The sequence below is a fragment of the Phocoena phocoena genome, chromosome 16 (genome assembly GCF_963924675.1).
Source record: "Phocoena phocoena chromosome 16, mPhoPho1.1, whole genome shotgun sequence".
NCBI classification, from domain to species: Eukaryota; Metazoa; Chordata; class Mammalia; order Artiodactyla; family Phocoenidae; genus Phocoena; species Phocoena phocoena.
In genome coordinates, this window is record NC_089234.1 from 72960254 (window position 1) to 72972112 (window position 11859).

General features: G+C 46.9%; 1 pseudogene; it reads left to right on the forward strand.

The window, feature by feature from the left end:
* The first annotated feature begins 4012 nt into the window (after window positions 1-4012).
* LOC136136596 (phosphatidylethanolamine-binding protein 1 pseudogene) lies at window positions 4013-4569 on the forward strand (annotated as a pseudogene).
* Window positions 4570-11859: the final 7290 nt, after the last annotated feature.

The window sequence follows — 11859 nt, forward strand, 5'->3', positions numbered from 1 at the left end:
CCTTCCCAAGTAAAGACAGAAAGATACTATATTGACTTATCTACTGGGATACTTTAAAAAAGCACTACAGAAATTAAATCAAACCAAAAAATTTGCTCTCAGTAGGGATGGAGGCTAGTGAAGTGTAGGGATTGGGGCAACAGGGTGTTGAGGGATGACAACACTGTTTATGGCTCGCAGGTCCTAGACAAGCCTCCGTCCACAACTATTTGGTTTCTTTACAGGTAAAATGAGAGTGTTGCACTGACTGGTGCAGGGGGTAATGAGGCCCTGGGCCTTATGTTATTGGCTTAATACCTTGAAGGGCCTCTTTATTTTGGGGTATTGATTAATCTTGTGGAGAAGTTTTGAGGGACCTATTTGGATCTTAATAGGAGGTGCATGTGGATACTGCAAATATCATTTGAGGATTTTGCCCATAAGGAGAGTGGTAGCTGACCGAATAGGGACCAATTATTAGTGTTCTTGGAATTAGCTCCAGTGTCAGAGATGGAGAAAAGAAAAAGCTGTTGAAGGGCCATTTGATTCACCTAATTGGCTATTTTGGTTGCTGCTCTCAAATTCTAGAATTGTTTCTCCCTTTTGGGAGAAAGAAATTCCAGCATGTTATTTTTCTAAGATATCTTGGGTCAATAAGTAAATAGAGGTGGAGGAACAAAGGCAAAAACAGTGAGTACCTCTTAGAGGACCTAAGCAAAAGGGGATAGTTTTAGAGATAAAAACCTATTGAGGTTTATTAGAGACCCCCACTATTTGAAGCATTTTAGTACTCTGAGGCAGGGGCTTTTTAATGGTAGTGGGGCTGAGCACCAAGAGTGTAGCTCTGGTGCAAAAAGGACAGAAAGAGATTTGTCCCCAATCTATAGAGTAGTTTCTTCAAGTCAATTAAGAGAAAGAAGTGGGGAAATCCCCTGTAGTTCCTCAGCGTCTTTGGGGTTGAGGACATTGGTAAGGCTGGTTAGAGGATTGAAGGTGCTTGGAGTACTGAAACTTGTAGCAGTAATTTTTCCAGTGTCCTAGCTTTTAGAAATTATGATGGACACCAAAAGGGTTTTGGTTTTGTTTAGAGGCCTCCAATTCTGGAATTGAAGATTAAAGATTTTAGTGGTCTTCCTTTAAGTTGAATCATCTAGGGTTTGGGTGAGTTGGGTTTCTAAACTAACTAAATCTATAGTGGACATAATTTCCCATTATATCCTGGTCCTTTTAACTAGAAGAGAAAGATCTCAGTTCAGCCTGTTAATTAACATAGATTTAAAGGCAACTCAAGTAGATTTAGCACCCAAAGGAAGACCAGAATTTTCTTTAAAGACGATTTGGAGCTGGCTGAATAATAATCATGCATGAGCTCGTTGGGCTTGTGGATACAAGCTTGAATCTTATTCTGATCAACTGGTTTTGAGAAAGCCCTAAGAATTGCCAAATGGTGTCACTCGGTGATTCCATGAGCCTGATAATAAGGCGACAGGGGTTTCTTTGTCCCCAGGTTGTAATTCTAAAGATTTCTCAGGATCATCTCAATTGGCAGTTTTCATTCAGTATGGGCCTGGCCTTTACTGACAAGGATATGAATTAGTTGATATAACTCAGAGAAGCCCAGTTGATAAGTTTGAATGACTATATTAAATTCCTCAGCAAATCTCTGGGGATCCTCAGTTACTTCGGGAAAATCTTTTACTGTGGCCCATAGTTCAGCTTTAGTACAGTGAACATAAGAAATTAGAGACTTAGCATTTTTTTAATTAAAACATTTTTAAAATTCATTTTTATTGGAGTATGGTTGCTTTACAATGTTGTGTTAGTCAAGGCTTAGCATTTGGATCCTCAGAGGGTCTGATTTAAGAGGCGCAGATTTTAATAGGTTCAGGAGAGGAGGAGACATGGAAAGGTTCAGAGAAAAAGGAAAGTTCAGTAAGGGGATTAGAATAAGGAAGTGGAGTGTATAGAGGAGTCGGGGACAGTACAGAAGGGAAAGAGGAAGCTGGCTCCAGAGACAAAGAGGATGGGTGAAGGGGGAAAAGAGGCCTCAGAAGATTTTTATGGTCCTCTTTCAATTGTTTTCTCACCTTGGTTAATTTAGAAATGCTATTTTGTAAAGAGGCAATTTTAGAATCTTGGGTACATTTGGAAGCCTCCAGGTACCAATGAAAATATGCATCCCATTCAATCGATTTAATTTTAGAGCCACAGTCTTCTAATTTCATTCTGAGAAAAACAAGTTTGGGGAGGTCGGAAGTTTCTCTTAATGGCCATTGGAGTGCTAAATTATCTGTGGTTAAGTTGATCCATTTAGTTAAGAATGTGCATGAGGAGGGACCATAGTTTTGTTTTTTAATTAAATTAAATTATTTATTTATTTTTGGCTGTGTTGGGTCTTGGTTGCTGCATGGGGGCTTTCCTCTAGTTGTAGAGTGGAGGTTACTCTTCGTTGCGGTGCACGGTCTTCTCATTGCGGTGCCTTCTCGCGGAGTACAGGCTCTAGGTGAGCGGGCTTCAGTAGTTGTGGCTCGCGGGCTCAGTGGTTGTGGCTCACGGGCTCTAGAGCGCAGGCTCAGCTGTTGTGGCGCACGGGCTTAGTAGCTCCGCGGTATGTGGGATCTTCCCGGTCCAGGGCACGAACTCGTGTCCCCTGCATCGGCAGGCGGACTCTCAACCACTGCGCCACCAGGGAAGCCAACCCCTGGTTTCTTTATAGCGCCCGATTGTGGCCTGCCTCTTGGGATACCCTGACAAGAGCAAGAGTTTAGGTAGTTTTAATGATTCCTGATATGAGGCTGTCTGTGATGCAGGAAAAGTTTTGGTTTCTCTTTCACTATACAGAAGAGGAATAAGTCCTATCCTTTCCTTCTCTCTCTCTCTCTCTCTTTTTTTCCTCTGTCTCTCTCATTACCACCCACACATCAAACCACTTTAGTCAACTGACTGTTAACTTACAAACCCCAATCCCCCTTTTTCATCTGTTGTAGGTCAGAAACTTTCAAAGTCAACATTATTGAGCACTCCTATTATGAGGATAAAGATCTCAAATTTGTTCCATTTTTCCACGATAAAACTTGGGGTTTATCTTTTCATAAACAAAGTGGTCAAAATGAAAATGTTAGGACACATTGCTGCTTAAGAAATCCCAAGTGATAGAAAAGCAAACTTCCAACAAAAACATAGGTAATGAAAATCGTTAGCATTTAGTGAGCTCTCAGAAGGAGGATTGCAACCCACATGGCCTGGGCCCACACTTCTGTCCTTTCCTAACATCTTTCCCACATGGAGTGAGGCTCAAGAATCACTGGCCAATGGACTTCCCTGGTGGCGCAGTGGTTAAGAATCCACCTGTCAATGCAGGGGACACAGGTTTGAGCCCTGGTCTGGGAAGATCCCGCATGCCGTGGAGCAACTAAGCCCATGCGCCACAACAGCTGAGCCTGTGCTCTACAGCCCACGAGCCACAACTACTGAGCCCAGGTGCCACAACTACTGAAGCCCGCGCACACCTAGAGCCCGTGCTCTGCAATAAAGAGAAGCCACTGCAATGAGAGGTCTGCGTACTGCCACAAAGAGTAGCCCCCACTAGCCGCAACTAGAGAAAACCCACACGCAGCAACGAAGACCCAACGCAAGATCAGCTCGGTGCTTTGTGACCACCTAGAGGGGTGGGATGGCGGGGGGGAGACACAAGAGGGAGGAGATATGGAGATATATGTATACGTATAGCTGATTCACTTTGTTAAACAACGGAAACTAGCACACCATTGTAAAGCAATTATACCCCAATACAGATGTTTAAAAAAAAAGATAATCTGAAATATCAAGACTAAAAAAAAAAAAGTTTGTACCAGCATTCACTTGTACTAAATACCATTGTGCTTAATATTGAATAAATATTTTCTGTTATGAATTAAAAAAAAAAGACCCAGAGTTGCCTCTGTACAGCTTGCAGACTGCTGGGAGATTGGGCTGCTACCCTGCGTGAGTCCTCCTGCAGGTTTCCCTGCGGTCCGATCCTCTCGGTTTCGCGATGCTGGTGGACCTCAGCAAGTGGTCCGGGCCTCTGAGCCTGCAGGAAGTGGACGAGAGGCCGCAGCACCCACTGCAGGTCAACTACGGCGGGGCGGAGGTTGACGAGCTGGGCAAAGTGCTGACACCCACCCAGGTTAAGAACCCAGCATTGCATGGGATGGCCTTGATCCAGGTAAACTATATACCTTGGTCTTGACAAACCCCGATGCTCCCAGCAGGAAGGACCCCAAATACAGGGAATGGCACCTTTTCCTGGTGGTCAACATGAACGGCAACGACATCAGCAGTGGTACGGTCCTCTCCGATTATGTGGGCTCTGGGCCTCCCAAGGGCACAGGCCTTCACTGCTACACCTGGCTGGTTTACGAGAAGGACAGGCCACTGAAGTGTGATGAGCCCATTCTCAGCAACGGATCTGGAGACCACCGTGGCAAATTCAAGGTGGCAAATTTCCGCAAAAAGTACGAGCTCGGGGCTCCGGTGGCCGGCACGTGTTACCAGGCCGAATGGGATGACTATGTGCTCAAACTGTACGAGCAGCTGTCTGGGAAGTAGAGGAAAGCCAGGAGATGGACACGGTCCCAGAGTTCCCAAGCAGTGTTTCAGTTTAGTGATGCATGCAGATTTCTCCCCTTCCCCCTGCCTGACCCCTGAGCGGTCAGATTTAGATTTAGGGTGACTTTTCCTTCTGCCTGTCCTCTGTAATTCTAGGGGGTTTACGTTTTGATCAAATTTGAACTCCGTTTTGGTGGGGGATATTTTGGTACTAGGATGGGGTCATCAAAATGTTAATATAAGAATAACAACCCAGACGTTAAAGAAGAAAAAAATTCTGGTAAAAAGACCAGGTCTGCAGTATTAGAGCAGAGCATCAAAGAATCTTCAAGGGAGGTAGAAAAAAAGAAAGGGTTGATTGCCTCTGCCTTTGTGAGCCCAAGCCCAGGATTGTCTGTGACGGCATCTTCTGGCATGTGTTTTCACGGCCCTGTCTCTCACGAAGACAACCAGGGGCCGGCACGTCCGCTAGCCCACCATGTGATACATCTCAGGCTGGTTAGTGGGTGTCAGTGTCCTGCTCTGGCTCCTTTAAAGAGCAATACTGAAAAAAGTAATAGGGAGAGAGTTGCTTTTAAAGCTTGGCCATCTAGATGAGCTGCAGGGCTGAGTGAGAGGTCATCAGAAATCCGAAAGTCTGTGCCTGTTAAATTGATAACTCTTCGCTGTAAGAAAAGCCGGTCTGGAGTTGCTGAATGTTGTGTTAATTCTGCTATTTGCTTATAGTTGAATAAAAACATTACGTAGTTAAAAAAAAAAAAAAAGACCCAATGCAGCCAAAAATAAATAAATAAATACATTTATTAAAAAAAAATCACTTGCCATCCCTGGCCTCCTTGCCCATTGGCCCTTGGGGAACACAAACTCTGCTGTGAAGAACCAGAGGCAGAAGGGGCTGCTCCCCAGAAGGTGCTAGTATTCAGGGGCACTGGAGGACAGATGCGTGGAATTTAGTGACAGACTCCCTCCCACCTACACAGCCATGATGGTTTTGAACTAGAAGGCACAGTGGGAAGGAGCTGTTTTAACCATATTACCTCGGATGAGGCATGGCTCCGTCAGGTGCAAATCAAGAGAAAAAAACGGAAAGAGTTTTACAGTGTTTTGTACTCACAGCTCTCAGGGGAGGACACAGTATGCCACACATGACCACTCAAGGGAAGTACCAGGTCAGTCTCACAGCAGAGCAAGGGGGAACTATGGGCAAGCATCTTTACTGTGGTTTTGCTGGAAGGAAAGAGAGCAAACAGATGTAGGACCGGCTAATTTGAATAATTTCAGAAGGTTCTGGGGCACAGGGGCTGTCCCTGGTTGTCTGATATTTAGTCCTGGGGCAATTAGGGTGAGCATATGATGGCACCAGAATGTGAGAGCCCAATAAGGGTGGTGTTTGGTGGTATGGACTTAATGGGCTGTTCAAGAAGAGGAACTGACCAGCTTCTAGCTAGGGCCTCAAAACTGGATCAAGATAGCACACACCTACCCATACAAACTATAATACAGGAAGCAATATTCTTTAAAAAAAATATGTAAATGGACTATACATTTTGTTACTTTTCTGCTCTCAAGACTTCATTACTCCACATTGTATGTACATATTATCTTCAAAATTTTTCTCAAATTTTGAAATATTTCATCATTCAAAAATTGTATTAGAGGACTTCCCTGGTGGCGCAGTGGTTAAGAATCTGCCTGCCAATGCAGGAGACACCAGTTTGATCCCTGGTCTGGGAAGATCCCACATGTCGCAGAGCAACTAAGCTCGCGTGCCACAACTACTGAGCCTGCATGCTGCAACTACTGAAGTCCACATGCCTAGAGCCAACAAGAGAAGTCACCGCAATGAGAAGCCCACACACCACAACGAAGAGTAGCCCCTGCTCGCTGCAACTAGAGAAAGCCTGCATGCAGCAAGACCCAACACAGCCAAAAATTTTTTAAAAAAATAGTATTATACTAATTGCTTTCTTTTTGGCTGCACCGTGGGGCATGTGGGATCTTAGTTTCCCCCACCAGGGATTGAACTTGTGCCCCCCTGCAGTGGAAGTGCAGAGTCTTAACCACTGGACCACCAGGGAATTCAAGTCACTGCTTTTTAAAGAGTTGAAGGGTTGAAAAGCATCTCAGACACTGGTTTATCTGTAATTTTTGGTCCAAAAACAATGAAAGGAAGTAGTAAATATATCAAATGACATTATCTCTTAGATTTTTACAATATCTGTAATTTTCTGTATGTTTTAAATATTCCATAATCTCTATAAAATGGAGGTTAATGAGAAAGAGAAAAGCTGCAAGCTGACCTGCACCCAGCACATCTTTTTTTTTCTAGTTTTATTGAGATATAATTGACACATAATAGCACATCTTGATGCAAATGAAGTTTTCTGCCTCTCCTGAGGCCCCCGCAGAAGTGAAGGAGCCTAACTGTACATATTTCTGGTGGGGAAAGCCCATTATCAAGCTAAAGGGGGACAACTCAGCATGGTGACAGAGCTAGACATAGCTTAAGTCAGGCCTTGTTGCTGGCCAGGCCTGCTGTGGAAATGGTCAAAGTAAGGGCAGCCACACAACACTGCCCAGTACCACCCAGTCCCCCTGCAGTCTTTGGTGAGGCAAAGAAACCAGTTCAAGCAAGTAACCACCAAACTCATTAGGTGCCATAACCCCTCTTTTACTGTTTAACACAAAGTGCTGTTTGAAAGAACTGAAAAGTATCTTAAAAGAACTGCAAATAACCCAGGGGTCCAGACTTCTGTGGTGGTGACTTTTTTTTTTAACATCTTTATTGGAGTATAATTGCTTTACAATGTTGTGTTAGTTTCTGCTGTATAACAAAGTGAATCAGCTATATGCATACCTATATCCCCATATCCCCTCCCTCTTGCATCTCCCTCCCACCCTCCCTATCCCACCCCTGTAGGTGGTCACAAAGCACCGAGCTGATCTCCCTGTGCTATGCGGCTGCTTCCCACTAGCTATCTATTCTACTTTTGTTAGTATATATATGTCCATGCCACTCTCTCACTTTGTCACAGCTTACCCTTCCCCCTCCCCATATCCTCAAGTCCATTCTCTAGTAGGTCTGTGTCTTTATTCCCATCTTGCCCCTAGGTTCTTCATGACCTTTTTTTTTTTCTTAGATTCCATATATATGTGTTAGCATATGGTATTCGTCTTTCTCTTTCTGACTTACTTCACTCTGTATGACAGACTCTAGGTCCATCCACCTCATTACAAATAACTCAATCTCGTTTCTTTTTATGGCTAATATTCCACTGTATATATGTGCCACATCTTCTTTATCCATTCGTCTGTTGATGGACACTTAGGTTGCTTCCACGTCCTGGCTATTGTGACTTATTTCTTGAATAAGCATTGGTGCTGCTTCAAAGGTACATTTTTCTATATTGGTCAAGAAAATTGATCACACAAGGCTGTGACCGCTGAGCCTGCTGGCATCTCACCTAGGTTATCTTATCCTTCATCCTTGGCTACTACAGCACCAAAGGAGAATCATTACATTTGGACTGGACCTACACTGTGGCTGGGCAGTTCGATTGTTTTCCCACTTCATTCTTTCCTTCTTTCAGATGGGAAAGGGAGGCAGAGAAGGGGCTTGGGAGCCAGCCTGAAAGACCTATCTCTCACTGCACTTGAGAGTGCAGCATTTTAACGAGTGCAAGACCCTGGAAATAGAGTGCCTTAGCCCAATGGTCAGACCTGCTATCCACAAGCTGAGTGACCTTAGGAAAGTTACCTTAACAACTCTATACCTCTGTATCCTTCTACTAAGTGGTGATGGTAATAGTAACATCTACTGGTGGGTTGCTATGATGCTTAAATGAGATTAAGTACTCCTAATAGTGCAAACCACAGTGAAGGTGCAATACATATTCACTATTGTTACCGCCACCGCTATTTGACAGATAACGGGATTTTGAGTAAGAGCCTCCTCTGAGCCTTGGTGATCCTGCCTATCCAGGCGCACTCCTGGGAAAGAAGGGGAGGGGGGTATCAAAGCTTAAAGGGCAAATTGTTCTTTCAAGGGATACCAGTTGTAAAATTCTAGACAATACAAACCTCTGTACCATTTGTTGTGGACGAGTGGTTTCCAGAGACGAGCTTATTTTTTAAAATTTAAAATACTTATTAAAAGGTATTAAATCTGTGATAATAATCTATTTATATTAACAACAGGAAATAAGCAGGCAGGTCAATCTGTAAGAGGATACATCTTGGGGTGATTTTCATTTGTGCTGAATTCAATTGTTTTTACTTCACTTTATTTTTAAAATATTTATTTATTTATTTGGCTGCGTCAGGTCTTACTTGAGGCACGCGGGATCTTCGTTCCTGCATACGGGATTTTTGTTGTTGTTGTTGCCGTACGCGGGCCTCCCACTGTTGTGGCCTCTCCCGTTGCGGAGCACAGGCTCCGGATGCGCAGGCTCAGCGGCCGTGGCTCACGGGCCCAGCCGCTCCGCAACATGTGGGATCTTCCCAGACCGGGGCACCAAGCTGTGTCCCCTGCATCGGCAGGCGGACTCTCAACCACTGCGCCACCAGGGAAGCCCCCTTAGGGATTTTTGTTGTTGTTGTTGTTGCAGCATGTGGGATCTAGGTCCCTGACCAGGAATTGAACCCGGGCCTCCTGCATTGGGAGGGCAGAGTCTTAGCCATTGGACCACCAAGGAAGTCCCTCAACTGTTTTTAAACCAGACAGTAGAGGTGCACCTCGGTGCAGGTACTCGTAAGAATCGAACAAATGTGTCTTTTTCGATTTCAGAGCTTAGGTGAGACACTTTTGCGGACACAGAGGTGAAAAGAAAAGGTGGAGGCCTCTAAAGCCCCACGGCTGAGGAGGTAGTCCAAGTGGACCAGGTGTGTGCAAGCATCCTCCAGTTGGTGAGGTGAGATGCTATCTGTGGAAAAGGTCTGGGATCTGTGACACCAGTCTGAGCTATCCCAACCCTTACTGTGGACGAGGGCCAACATGTGACTGTGCTGGTGCTCACCTGCCAAAGATACTGTAGTGGACTCCCTAGGAGCAGGGGAAGGCTCATCATCAGGCCAAAGCCCTATTCTTGCATTAAAGAAGGCCTCAAAGATTATTGCATCATTTATGAATGCTGGAGAACTGTCAGACTTGCTGAGGGGATCAAAAAGCCCCCATGCCACAACAGTGAGAGGCCCGCGTACCGAGAAAGAAAAAAAAAGCCCCCATGGCTCAGAGGCCCTCTTAGTGGATTGCATGAACATGTCTTCTTGGACCTGGTTTCAGTCCCTAAATTCTGAAGTCTTTTTTTTTGGGGGGGAGGGGATATAATTTGAATATTTGCCTCAGATTAGCTACTTGTATTTTCTCTCCAGAAACAGACTTTTCTACAGCCTGAGTTGTGATGGAGTCATTGGGTTTCTTATGAATACCTATTTGATTTTTGTAGGACCTGTTCTCTGAAATTATGCCTCATCAGCTTTCTAGTACATTTTCACCTCCTCCTTTTACTCTTCCCTTTTTTTTTTCCTGCAATCAGCTTCTTTTGACAAACTGCTCCTTCCTTTACTATGGTCGCCCATTCATAATCTGGCCCTATTCCAAGCATCCCCTTAATTTAACTGGTGATTTAAAAAATAATCTTCTGCTTCACCAGTAATGAGTGCATTTATATCTTCCTCTTTATGGATTCTCCAAAAATAAAATGGTAAGAATTATTAATCCCAGAACACATGAAAGAATCTGTTCCACTGCCTCAGGCAGGGTAGCCATTTCAGCTACCATCCAGCCAGTCGGCTCAGGGGCTGTGACTGAACACTGTGCATTGCCTCGGCGTCTTGAGGGTCACCTTCAGAAACCTTGGGGCTTCTCAGCCCAAGTGATAGTCACGTAAGCAACCTCAGTCAACCTGCTAATCCCTCCCTAAACCCTGCCTTGGAGCCGCCTTTATCGGTCTCCGATGTTCTCAGTTCCCTCTTTCTTCACTCTCGTCCGGAAATGATTCTCATTTTCTTCTGTCACCCTAGTCTTCAATCCGGGCGTCCTTTGGGCTCACTGTTTGGGGGACTCTCCCAGTCACTGTCCTTAGAGGTTCAGCCGTGCCCCACAATTCCTCCCCTCCCCCGACCAGGGCTCGCCCACGTCCCACCCCTCCCCTTCCCGCAGCGCTTCCGGTCCTCAGGCCCTGGCCCCGCCCTACTACTGGCCGGCCAATCCCTGGCTCCGCTCCGGGAGCGTCACAATGCGCCCTCTCGGCCCCGCCCACAGACGACTGTCTCAGGGCCCCAGCCTCGCCGTGGTCTTTGCGTCTTTCCGGCTCCGTCTTGGAAGTGGGACTACGCCGCGTCTTCCTGAAGAAAAAGGTAGGGTTCTGCAGGGAAACCGGCCTGCGGTTACGCTGGCAGCCGGGAGCGGGCCGAGGGCGCGGGTTCCTGGGGCTGCTATTCCCGGGTGCTTGGGCGCAGGGCCGAGGGAGGGCAGGGCACTCCAAGAGCCGAAGGTCTTCCGGAAGCGCCGCGTGCGCACTACGGACGGGAGTTGTGGCCTCGGGCCCGCCGCGCGCCTGACCCAGCCTCTCCGGGGGGCCCTCTCCCGGGGCGCGCTGCCAGGGGTTTCCATAGTGATGGTAAACAATCCTCAACTGCCTCAGCTACAACTGCCAAGTCCCCCGCGTTCCATCCTCCTATAGGTGCTCAGAGGGACGACCGAGTTGCCGGATGTGAAGAAAAGCGGGGGCGTGGAGACTTGGAGCCCGAGGTGAGGGGTGGGACGGGCGGCGTGTCTGAGGCCCGCATACCGGGGAGCGGCCGGGAAATGGGGCCCCTACCATGGAGGACCGAGGGGTTGAGATTTGGGTGTCAGGGGAGGCGGGATCGGAGGTGAAGGCCCGCACACCCGGGACCGATTAGGGACTGGGCCTACTGGGGGTTGGGGACTGCGGGGCTGAGATTTGGGGTCGGAGGAGGTGGGATCTGAGGTCAGGGGCCATACACCCGGGGACCGACTGAGTACTGAATGCGGGGACCCGGCCCGCTGAGGGTGGGGACCGCGGGGCTAAGATTTGGGCTTAGGGGAGGTGGGTCTGAGGTCGAGGGCCTTACGTTCGGGGACTGGACCGCGGGGCTGAGATTTGGGGTCGGGGAGGCAGAGTCCGAAGCGACGAAGGGAAGAAGAGCCTCGTGCGGACTCCTGAGGGAGCAGAGCCGAGCGCCCCTGCCAGGAGTAGGGTGAGAAAACCAGGCGACCGTGCGAGGGAGTTCATTTTAAAATGAAAGCGGTACTTGCACGTGGCTGAA